At 42.9% G+C, this 11,581-nt stretch overlaps 2 non-coding genes across 2 annotated transcripts; one reads left to right on the forward strand and one right to left on the reverse strand.

Moving 5' to 3' along the window:
* Positions 1-3,843: 3,843 nt before the first annotated feature.
* On the forward strand, positions 3,844-3,917 carry trnai-aau. Its single transcript has one exon. It is a non-coding gene; the product is annotated as a tRNA-Ile (tRNA).
* Positions 3,918-9,573: 5,656 nt separating this feature from the next.
* On the reverse strand, positions 9,574-9,645 carry trnad-guc. The gene has a single exon. It is a non-coding gene; the product is annotated as a tRNA-Asp (tRNA).
* Between the last annotated feature and the right edge of the window lie 1,936 nt (positions 9,646-11,581).

Consider the following 11,581-nt stretch of genomic DNA (forward strand, 5'->3'; position numbering starts at 1 on the left):
AACAGAAGCTCCAAAGGCACAGATATGGATTTCTCGAATGGGTAAACCATTTATTATGGTGTTTGTATGGGGAAAGTGTGATACTATTCCCTTGGAAGCAATACAGCTCATTCGGAGTAACGCTTAAATTGTGTGACTCACTAGGTGTAGGGATGTAAATGGATCTGCCAGCCCCAGACAATCATTGAAACGATCCACCATTTAACTCGACCCACTCTTTCTTGCATAACGTGCATTAACGTAAACCAGTGAATATCCTCCCTTGGTCTGCTAAACCAATAATAAAGCAAAGCGCTTCCTTAAGTAAACACCTCTAAATGTAATGTCGGTCCATTCGGGCTTCTTAATATCGGCACATAAACGCAAATGCTTTTTTTCGGACGTTGTTATGTTGATGTAACCTTCATAACATCTGCCTCCATGTTACTTCTTATTGGGGTTTACAGGTTTAGTTTCGTCACGTTTCTATTTTGGCCCCTTCATACTACATTTGGGCGGTTGCTATGCAGCCATGCTCAACCTCATCGGGACATAACTTTTGATTCTTTACCATAACCATTACAACTCTCTATGGATGTTGCATCAAGAAGCATGTTCTCCCCTTCCCTCCATCACACACATTCGCCTTTGCACATCCTGCCCTTTCCTGCTCTCCACGTTTTTAAAATTTGGTACATTTCGATCTTTCTTCATTTCTGATGATAAGACATTGACCTGAACAGTTCACTCTGATACCTCCACAGGTGCTCCCTGACTGGCTGAGTATTTCCAGGATGTTTTTTTTTTAATATACCCAGCCATCATGCTGCATTGATTTACTGTCTGAAAGTTCGGTGGAATGAGATTCAATCTGAATTTAAGAAGAACTAATTTACAGAGTGACCTGTAAACTTGATTGTGGAACAAAATTGGCAGCTCTTTCCAAGAACGGGCACAAAGTAGATTGGCCGACAAGCCTTCTTCTGAGCTGCAGGATTTGATGAATCACGGCTTTAATTTCCGCATTGACCGCGAGATTAGAAAATGGCTGAAGACGTGAAGGTGATGAACGAATGTTTCCAGGTAATTGTCTGAGGTTTTGTACCGAACATGTCATAAATTTAAGAGGATTTCAAGCACAACCTCGGTCTACAAATTACTACTATATGCGCTGCTAAAAATCCGACTTAACCTCGCTTTCACTCACACTCCCGTTAAGGGAACAATAAAAAATAAATATATTTTAAAAAGACCCCAGCAAGTGGACACAATACCCTGGGCAGAAGTATTCAAAATGGCTATGCCAAGCTTCAGTCAGTGCAGACAGCAGGCTTAATGCACAAATACTGAAGGCTGTTTGCACTTCCAGTCGACCTTAGAATGCCTTCCCAGCACTGATCTCCTTTATACATGTTTGTCCTTTTTAATGTGAGCCCCACTGTTCCCATGTGTTTTTGGAACTTTACCTCTCTCATAATATGAATCATATTGCTAATAATGGTGCTAATATTATCAGTAACCTTTGGAAAAATATAAACATGTGATTGGTTGCCTTCTCTGGCTAGTTGCAACATCTAACCATCTCACTGAAATTCAAACTACTGTGTTTTATTTACACCTGCAAATTCTGCTCACCTCACATTCTAAGACTTCAGCCATGTTTTCCCATTTAGCATTTCAAACCTAGCTTCATTTGATGAGTCAAAGCCTCCAGACCAGCTGTCTCCAATTCCATTAACTCCCACATGCACTCAGGGAACCTAAGCAAATCCCAGTATTACCAACTTTTACAAAAATCACAAAAATGTTATAAGAATTGTTGTACGGCTGTGACATCTGGAATTCCATCCCTTATGCTCTGAGCCCCTTTAACTCTCTCTTCTTCTTTCAAACACTCGTTCAAATCTACCCATTTGGCCAGACAGTACGTCACTTTCCTAAATACCTCCATGTGAAGCTTCGTTTTAAATGTTAATATATAACGGTACTTTCAAGCACATTGGCATGAGGACGGGTGGGGAGTGTTACTTTATGCAATGCAAGTAATACATAGAAGATTCTGCTGTGTTGTTCAGTTGAGCGGGCTTCAAAATTAAATTGTGTGGATCCGTTAAAAGTTAATTTATCCCTCCGGTCAGAGCTTGGGTTGTGGAATATTGATGAGGTTTACTGCTGAATCTGAGCTGACGAGTGTTATCTAACGTTGCCTCCCATTTTTAGCAACAGATACCGCATGCCATCCACGTTCATCATGCCGGAACTCCACCATTGATTTGTAATTTGGTCATTTCCATGAAGTGACCAGGACTGCACACAGTACACAAATTGTGGCCTAAATAATGTGTGATAAAGTTCCTCCATAACCTCCCTGCTAGTATGTGTTATGCCTCGTCTAATAAGCGAAATGTTTCTACTTGACTTCTTAAGCACCTCATGGGCCTTTCATGTAACATTCGGGAATCTGTGGAGATTCAATCTAAAGTCCATCAATTCCTCTAAACTTCCCAATACTTTCTTCATTAATTGTGTGTTCCCTTTGAACTGTTTGAGCTCCCCAGCTGCATTGCATCGCTCTCCCCCGGGTTGAATTCCATTTGGCACTTTTCTGACCATCTAACCAGTCATTTGAGATCTTCCTGCTATGAAACCTCTTCACTATCAAACACAACCACTGTTCTCGTTGCCTGAAAAACTCATGAAGATTCCCCCTATATATATTTCCAAATAAATAATATGTGCCATGTAAAGCACGGCTAAATATGCACGTGGCTTTTTTTCAGGAGAGAGATCTGGTTGGTACAAATCCATCTCCCAAATACCCTTAACGCTGATGTTTTCAGGATTCACTTCGGTGCTCGGGCGCTCTTTAAAATGTAAGTTCTCCGTTAGCTCTGCCATACAACCTGATAAACAATTCCCAGTGATGTTTTCAGCAAAACAGTGCAATGGATTTGAAAACTTTCCATTATAACTGCGCACCGTTGATTGTTGACACATAACCTCCTGGGTTCAGAAATCAATGCCACCTCCGTCTAATTCCAACCAATCTCGAACACTTCGTTTTGCAGACAGCCAGAAGAGGGTAAACGCGAGGCAAATCAAGAGTGAGCTCCCCCCACACTGTTGCTCTGGGACTTGGGAAGCGGCACTGTTGCATAACTGTTAATCAGATAAATACATCAACCAAGGGGTCTGTTGGCCTGTTACTTACCGCTTTCCCAACTTGCTCTGACCGCCTCAAGTCATCGCTTGAGGGTCAGGCGGAAATATTTTTCAATTCCCTGACATTGCAACTCCCCTGAATGATAGCACAAAATGTAAATTTCAAATGGCATTTGGTAATTTCTCGTTTAAGCCACAGTCGTGCATTTGCCATGAAATCCACACGCTTCAATTCCAACATCCTTGAGATACGGCAACATTTCGACACTATTTTTACTTCAGTATTTGAAGTTTTAATACTTGTTAAATTTAGCATCGTTCTTAAGGCAGTTCTGAATGAACAACTTGTACTGGTCATGCGCGACATGCCTACACCCCAAGAAACAATTAGAAAAGATGTTGCATGAGATATCAGCCTGTTGATAACGGGAGATTATGCAGCTGAAGATTTGCTTTGGACAGGTTATTTTCATTATTGACAAGAAGGAGAAGGTATCTGTTGCTGAACAGCTTTGTGAAGGTCGGATCATTCAGCAGCTCTGGGAGAACATACACTCACAGCTCGCTGGTAACGTGAAGTTTCAACTGGGCAAATAGGAGAGTTCCAGACTGTGAGCAATCAATCAGCAAGGAGGAATGCTGAATCCTCCACTCACTGCCAGTTGAATTTCAAAACCAGATACTAGGACAGATTCTTCAGGTGGCCGGTTAGCTCAGCTGGTTAGAGCGTGGTGCTAATAACGCCAAGGTCGCAGGATCGATCCCCTTACAGGCCACCGAAATTTATTCGACTTCAAAGAAGTTAAAGCTCTTTACAACACAACAATTATACGCAAATAGTGCATCTGTCAGCAAAGTCTATCCACTACCAAATTTTTCAACAGTCAGTCAGCTGCTGGCGAGGCAAAAAAAATTGCTGCTTCAAAATGTATTTTTAAAAAGCAGCACAATATACTCCTAACTGGTTGTTAATTATTCTCAAACATGACCGGAACGAAGTAAAATACTGCTCCGCGCAACCTCTACTTCATTGCTGAGCTTATGTAAGTGACGGATAAACTAGGTCGCTGAGAAACCAATGTTTTCCGGTCAAACTTGTCGTAATTCCTATCTCTGTCTGAAAATTTAGCCACGAAGGCACCCAACAGAGGTTAAACCCAACGGAAAATAACTGTGAGCTCTCCGCACTGTGAAGTAGCTTTGCTGTATGACTGATACTGGGATAGATTTGTAAATCACCAATGGCAGTCGGCCTGTTATTTGTTCTCTCATTTAGTGGTTCCGCATCTTGCTCTAATCGACTAAAGCTGCTGATCGAGAGCCAGGTGGAAATATATTTCAGTATCCTGCACTTGCAACTTCCCCGACCATTACTACCAAATTTAAAATTCAACAGGCACTCTGTCATTTCTCGCTAAAGAAGCCGTCATAATTCGTAAACACTGTGATCGTCTTGCTTCTCATTCACAATTCAGTTCCAATTGCAAGCTTCACTTGCATCTACCTGAGGACAGGGCAACATCTCAAAACTAATTTTCCTTTAATGTTTGAAGTGCTTTCACTTTGTAAGTGTAGCAATCCTTCTCAAGACAATTTTGGATGAAAACTTATAATGGTCGTGGAGGCATATCCATATCTCATGAAATAAATAGAAAAAAGGAGTTTGGATAAGATGTCAGCCTGTTGATGGCGAGACGTTTTTCAGCTTGAGGTTTGCTTTCAACGGAGTATTTTCAACATTCAGAAGGGGAGTGTTGAAGTTGCTGAGCAGCTTTGTTAAGATCAGAACAATGAGACAGCTCTGGGGAAAACTCATTCCCTTCCAGTTCGCTCGTAACCTGAAGCTTTCAATTTACAAATATGGTAGTTCCAATGATCCAGCTGGTGCACGGTCCGTCAGCAAGGATGAGTGTCGATGGTCCTTGGGTCGTTCTTCGGTAACATTCCAGAGACAGAATCCGAGCGACCCCCGCCCTCCTCCACACCCCCGCCACCAGCCCCCCCCCCCCAAGAAAAAACACCCCCCCCCCACCCCCCCACCCCCCGCTGCCTTGATACTGCCCCAAAGAATTTTCTTGGAAGGATTTTGAGCGTATATTGTTTTAATACTTTGAAAAACTGTCTGCATGAATGATAAGAAAGAATCATGGCGCATAATTCTCAGTCGGAACACACCTGAACATTCCCTCTATATATTGTGATATTTATCTGGCTGTCGCTATTACTGATCTCGATTCCCTCTTTCATACGGCGAACCCAATGACAATCATGATGCTCGCCTGAACAAACTCCGGCCTTTCCAAATCTATCTCTGTCTATATGTTGTCTGGCAAAAACAGATCTACTGATCATGTTCTTCATATATTAGACTATCAAACTTTCAGCAAAGTCTAACACATTCATTCCTCTCCAACACAGTCATTGTTATGACAGTACCAAACTTTAAATGGAGCAGGCACTCCGTCATTTCGCGCTGAAGCACCCGTCATAAGCTGGCACTGAAGTGGCCGCCTTACTTCTCATTCGCAATTTAGCTCCATTTCCAATCTTCAATTGTCACTGTCACTGGCAGCGATATATGGCCAGAATTTTAAAGCAAAGTATGTCACTGTGAAAACTGCGACAGTGACCAGAACAGCGGTCTCTGTGCTGATCTATTTGGAGAATTTTCCATTTTGATTTGCTTAGGAACACAAACTGCAAAAACTGGTGTTGAACAAACTGATCATTAACAATGTTCACTGGGGTTGCCACCCTGGAGCGGATTTTGTTGCGATCGTCTTCTGGGGTAGTGGACTTTTCGCATGTATTCAGGTGAAGTTCCAGGCAGCAGAATTTTGGATGAGCACAGGTATATATAGGGTAGAAGATGCGAGGCCGGCCAGGTGAACACTGGAATAGTCAAGCCGAAAGTGAACAAAGGCATGTATGAGGGTTTCAGCAGCAGATGAGCTGAGGCAGGTCAGGATTGGTCGATGGTTAGCATGTCCAAGTACAGTGTGTTCACCTGATAACAGCCGGTCAGTCTGTCCAATATCATGCAGTTTTATCAGAGACGTTAGAGGTAAAATGGTTACAGCGTCAGCCATTATTTTCAATATTAGGATCGTTACTCTACCTGTATCTCTGAAACATTATATCATTGCGGGATTTATCACATTTCACTGCAATCAGAAGCTGAACAAAATGTTCCAGACTCTGGCCAAGGACTGAGAGCCTTTAAAGGTTATTTTTTCCCCTTTAAGTGGCCCAGTTGGGATCATTCCCTGCAGGCAGTTGCTGTCATGCACCATTCATATCAATCTATCCTGACACTGGATTCACTGGGAGGGATGAAGGGTCAGTGAACAGAGCGGAGTGTCACAGTTGTTCTGTTCCTGACTCTCTCCCTCCCGATAGATTATTGAGGACTCGGTCTCCCAGGGAATGTGTTGTTCCCAATTCCGCCCGATTAGCATTTTTTAACACTGAGTGAATTGACAGATGTCAGTAACTCCAGTATCGGGACCCTGGTAAGTTCATTGTGGTTCAGTGTTTACATAACACAACAACAAGAAAAGTTCATGAAAACTATCATAACTCAGATGCAGGAGGGGATCTGACACGTGGGCAATGTGCACTGTCTACCTTCTGATTCAGGTTCCTGAAAGATATGGAAAAAGACATGATATTTGTTGCATTGTTACTGTTATGGTCGTATGGCCCAATAGATGAGGCGTTTTACTTCCATGTGTCGTACAAGGTCATCAAATGATTGGAGGCTGGAGTCCTGCAATTTGTCTTATGGTCTTTTCACGCAGATCGCTTGCCGTGTACATGAGTTCCAGCAAACCTTTTCTAATTCCCGCATTAAAATCTCAGGCATTAATTCTTTTACTTTGGCACTGGGTCTTAGGTTCCCAGTCAGCAGGACTGGGTTTGGACTGAACTTACCTATTCAAAGTTACAAAGAAAATGTATCGAATCCCTCCTGCAATAATGGGGAACTACCTCGGTAAAGCAACAGCCAGTGGGTTAAATGTAGGCACTGAGTTGTGTCGGGAATTGAAGAGGGTTAGGAGTGAGTTCTAGAGACAAATAGATTTACAGAGGAAGAAAACTGAATGGTTGGCGAGGAGGAAGAGCGAAGAATATGAATGGCCTTCACCATCTTTCCAATTTTACTCAATGAAACATCAAAAGAGAAAATAACCTCTGTGCCAAGGATCTGCTGACAAGATGGCAGAACAGGAGGCATCTGGAAGATTTCTTGGGCTGGAGGAGGTTACAGAGAAATAAAGGGGCAAAGTCATTGAGAGATTTTAAAGTAAAGATGAGGGTTTTAAAATTGAGGCATATCCGGGTCAGGAACCACTGTCGGTCGTGGGGTGATTGGTAAACTGCACTTTATTCAGCTGAAGTTCCAGGCAACAGAATTTTGGATGGTCATAGGTATGTGTGGGGTGGAAAGTGGGAGGTCGGCCAGGTGAACACTGGAATAATCAATCTGAGAGTGAACAAAGGCATGGATGAGTGTTTCGGCAGAAGATTAGCTGAGTCAGGGTCGGGGTTGGTGATGTTTATGATGTTCAAGTACTGTGTGTTCATCTGATAACAGCCTGTCAGTCTGTCTAATATCATGCAGTTTTATGAGAGACATTAGCCGTAAAATTGATACATTGTCCGCCATTATTGTTCAATATTAAGATTATTACTGTATCTGTATCTCTGAAACGTTATGTCAGTGCGGAACCTTACGCATTTCACTGCAATCAGAAGCTGAGCAAAATGTCCCAGACTGTGACCAAGGACTGAGAGCATTTAAAGCTGAATTTTGCCCCTTTATGTGGCCCAAATGGGATCATTCCCTGCAGGTAGTTGCTGCCATGCACCATTCATAAACAATCTCTCCTGGCACTGGGTTCACTGGGAGGGATGAAGAGTCAGTGAACAGAGCGGAGCGTCGCAGTTGTTCTGTTCCTGAATCTCTCCCTCCCGGTAGTTTAGTAAGGACTCGGTCTCCCAGGGAATGTGTTGTCCCCAATTCCGCCCGATTAGCGTCTTTTAACACTGAGCGAACTGACAGCTGTCAGTAACTCCAGTATCAATATCCTGGTAAGTTCATTGTGTTTGTGTTAAGACAACACAATAACAAACAAAGTTCATGGAAAATATCATAACACAGATCCAGGGGGGATCAGACGCGTGGGCAATGTCCACTGTCTACCTTCTGATTCAGGTTCCTGAACGATAGGGAAAAAGGCATGATATCTGTGGCATTGTTGCTGTTATGGTCGTATGGCCCAATAGATGAGGCGTTGTACTTCCATGTGTCGTGCAAGGTCATCAGAAGATTGGAGGTTGGAGTCCTGCAATTTGTCTTATGGTCGTTACACGCAGATAGGTTGCCGTGTACAGGAGGTCCAGCACACTGTGTGTAGAATTATTTTTCTAATTCCCGCGTTAAAATTTCAGGCTTTAATTCATTTACTTTGGCACTGGGTCCTAGGTTCCCAGTCAGCAGGAATAGGTTTGGGCTGATCTTACCTATTCAAAGTTACAAAGAAAATGTATCGAATCCCTCCTGCAATTATGGGGAAGGACGTCGGTAAAGCAACAGTCAATGTAAGGACTGAGTTGTGTCGGGAATTGAAGAGAGTTAGGAGTAAGTTCCAGAGACAAACAGAGTTACAGAGGAAGAAAATGGAAAGATTGGCGTGGACGAAGAGAGAGTAATATGAATGGCGTTCACCATATGTCAAATTTTACTCAATGAAAGACCAAAGTAGAAAAATAACCTCTGTGCCAAGGAGCTGCTGATAGTGTCGAGACCAGAAAATAGACTGGAATTAGGAGAATTATCGTGTTCACTGAGGGAGAGGCAATGGGATTAGAAAATAAAAGTTGCGAGGGGACGGGGATGAAAGGCAGGATCCAGAAATTCAACCGTCAAAAAACAATGGAAGTAAAGGGAAAAATACGTTTGCTAAATTAATAAAATGGTGGCAGAGGTTATAATGTAAATTACTCGTCATGTTTACAAGATGCGCGTTTACTGACAGATTATTAATGATTTCTGCCTCGTTAGGCATTACTAAATCGAGTGTGGCCGGTTTCCGTCGGTTTTAAAACACCTTCTTTCAGCAAGCTGTCCTGGTTTTAAGCTACCAATTCACTAATTTCAATGAAAATCCGATTCAGCCCAGTTTAAGTGAAAGATTCAGCTTCGGCGATCAGACACATTGGGAACTCTCGGCTGACTGTTGATGTGAAGGGCTTTTCCTCTCAAGGAAGTCTAATATTCCAGGATCTCGAAAAGCAACAGCCATTGTTGAATCCTCCGTGCCTCTGAGACGAAATCTTTACTTAAACTCTCTCCGCAATTTCAACCAATGTCTAAGATATCAACAATGTCATGTGTTTCTGGTTATAAAGATAACAGGACCACGCGTACTCTTCGTCGGGGAATTGAACCCCGGTCTCCCGCGTGACAGGCGGGGATACTAACCACTATACTAACGAGGAATTGCTGAACTTACCCCTAGCGAAATCTGGGGTTAACTTCACTCAGTGACAAATGAAAATGCTGAAGTGTCACAATGTGGGACTGGAGGGGTTGCGGCTTCCTTCAGTTTTTTTCAGAGACGAGAAAGATGACCGGGTACCTTATCTGATTGAACTCGCTGTTCTGCAATTGCAAACAGGAAATTATGATGCGTAATAAATCACACATTGATAGATTTGTTGAATGAAATAAATTGAATTGTCCTCCGATCAACACATTCATATCGTGAAGCATTCCTCTTTTGTGTAGTGTCTTGGTTTATCAATGGGAAAATCTGACCGCCAGTGAGATCTGCGGATGTAACATTCACAAAAAAACTTCCAGGGAAGTTGACAATACGAGGATTTGTCAGTGAATACGCGGCACACGCCTATTCACAGTCATGCGCACGACTGACTAAAAAATGTCGATCCTACACCTGCAGTGAAAGTCTAGGAGAGTTCAGAGGCAGTGAAAATGTCTTCAATTCAGGTTATCTGCTTTGTGGCAAATCCTGGCAAAATAACACTTCGTCTGACCCCAATTTGGGACTTTTAATAATGGTAGGGATTTATTTTTCCTCTTGAAACATTTCCCGACCGGGAACCTAATGAGGGGAAAAAAATCAAATGTTAAAAAGAAAGGTGATTTATTTATGTTCACCCTGCAGTGACGGGGATATTCCCACCGCCCGGCCCCCCACCCCCAACCCCCAACCCCCAACCCCAATATCAATACTGTGTCCAGCCTCCTGCTGGGCCGCCGTCTTGCATTTGTGCAGCAGTTGTTTATTATTCGGTTCAGCTCTGTCTCTCCAGTCACTGGCTCTCCATCCTGTCGATGGTGCTGTCTCATGAACTCCGAGAATGTAACGCATTCGCTTATTAAAACTGTAAGAGAGAGACACCTTGAGTGAAACATTTTGATCCAGCCCGAGTGTTTAGCTCACCACCCAGCAGCTCCTGGGAATTAAATGCCATGCATTCAATTGCTTTATATATGCATTCATCCTTGACTGTCTCAATGACCTTCAAGGGTAAAGGCTTCCTCCCGCCTGTTGTTGAAGTTGCACCCCTGCAGCTTGAGTTCAAAAGGACATCACTAGTGAAGAGCGCATGAAGCAAACGGCTTATAACCAGATTTCTCTTTTCTAAATTTTTCGGAGTCTCCAACTGTTCCGGCTCTAAAAAAAACATTTGACGATGTTGCAGTTCCACCTTCTCGTGACCTCGGTTCTGAAAGTTAGGGAATTAATTTTAGTCCCTGATAGATGGCTGCAAACGTGTGTTGCTGCTAAAAGACGATGGAATGTGAAAACTAGGGAATGTGCTTTCATTTCCTGAGTGAATGGTACTTCCTTGAAATCTCCTTTCCCACTCCCATTCTTCAATCCTGCCTCCAGGAGGTATCCTTTGTGTGAAAATGGATTCTTGTGGGCCCTGCAGCTATGCATTTTCAGTCATGGGTGGTTGATGGCAGTTACACCCAGAGGTCTGCATAATCCTGGGAATAACTGCTGGCCTGTTTGCAAAATATTTTAAAAATTGTTTCAGTGAGGGGCATTGGAACATCATAAAGAGCGAGTCAAAGCGTGATCGCTGCGATTTCTCATTTAAATTCCCAACCCGGAGACAAGAATCACTCAAAGCTTCGTGGCTGAACGAGGTAGACCACTATTTGCCTGACAGAGCGGTTGAGCAAGGTCTTTCTTCATTCTCTCAAATGCAACATCCCTGACAAGGCCGGAAACCCCATCCCTAAAGAATGGTTAAAAATCAGACACATTTCTGCAGGCCAGACTTGGTAAGGACAGCAGATTTCCATCCCTAAAGGACATTTATAAACCTGTTTTTTTTTTACAACAACCGATGATAGTCTAATGTCAGTCAGCATTATTTAAATTAGTTTTATATCCCG

This window comes from Carcharodon carcharias, chromosome 21, assembly GCF_017639515.1.
Source record: "Carcharodon carcharias isolate sCarCar2 chromosome 21, sCarCar2.pri, whole genome shotgun sequence".
Classification (NCBI taxonomy): Eukaryota; Metazoa; Chordata; class Chondrichthyes; order Lamniformes; family Lamnidae; genus Carcharodon; species Carcharodon carcharias.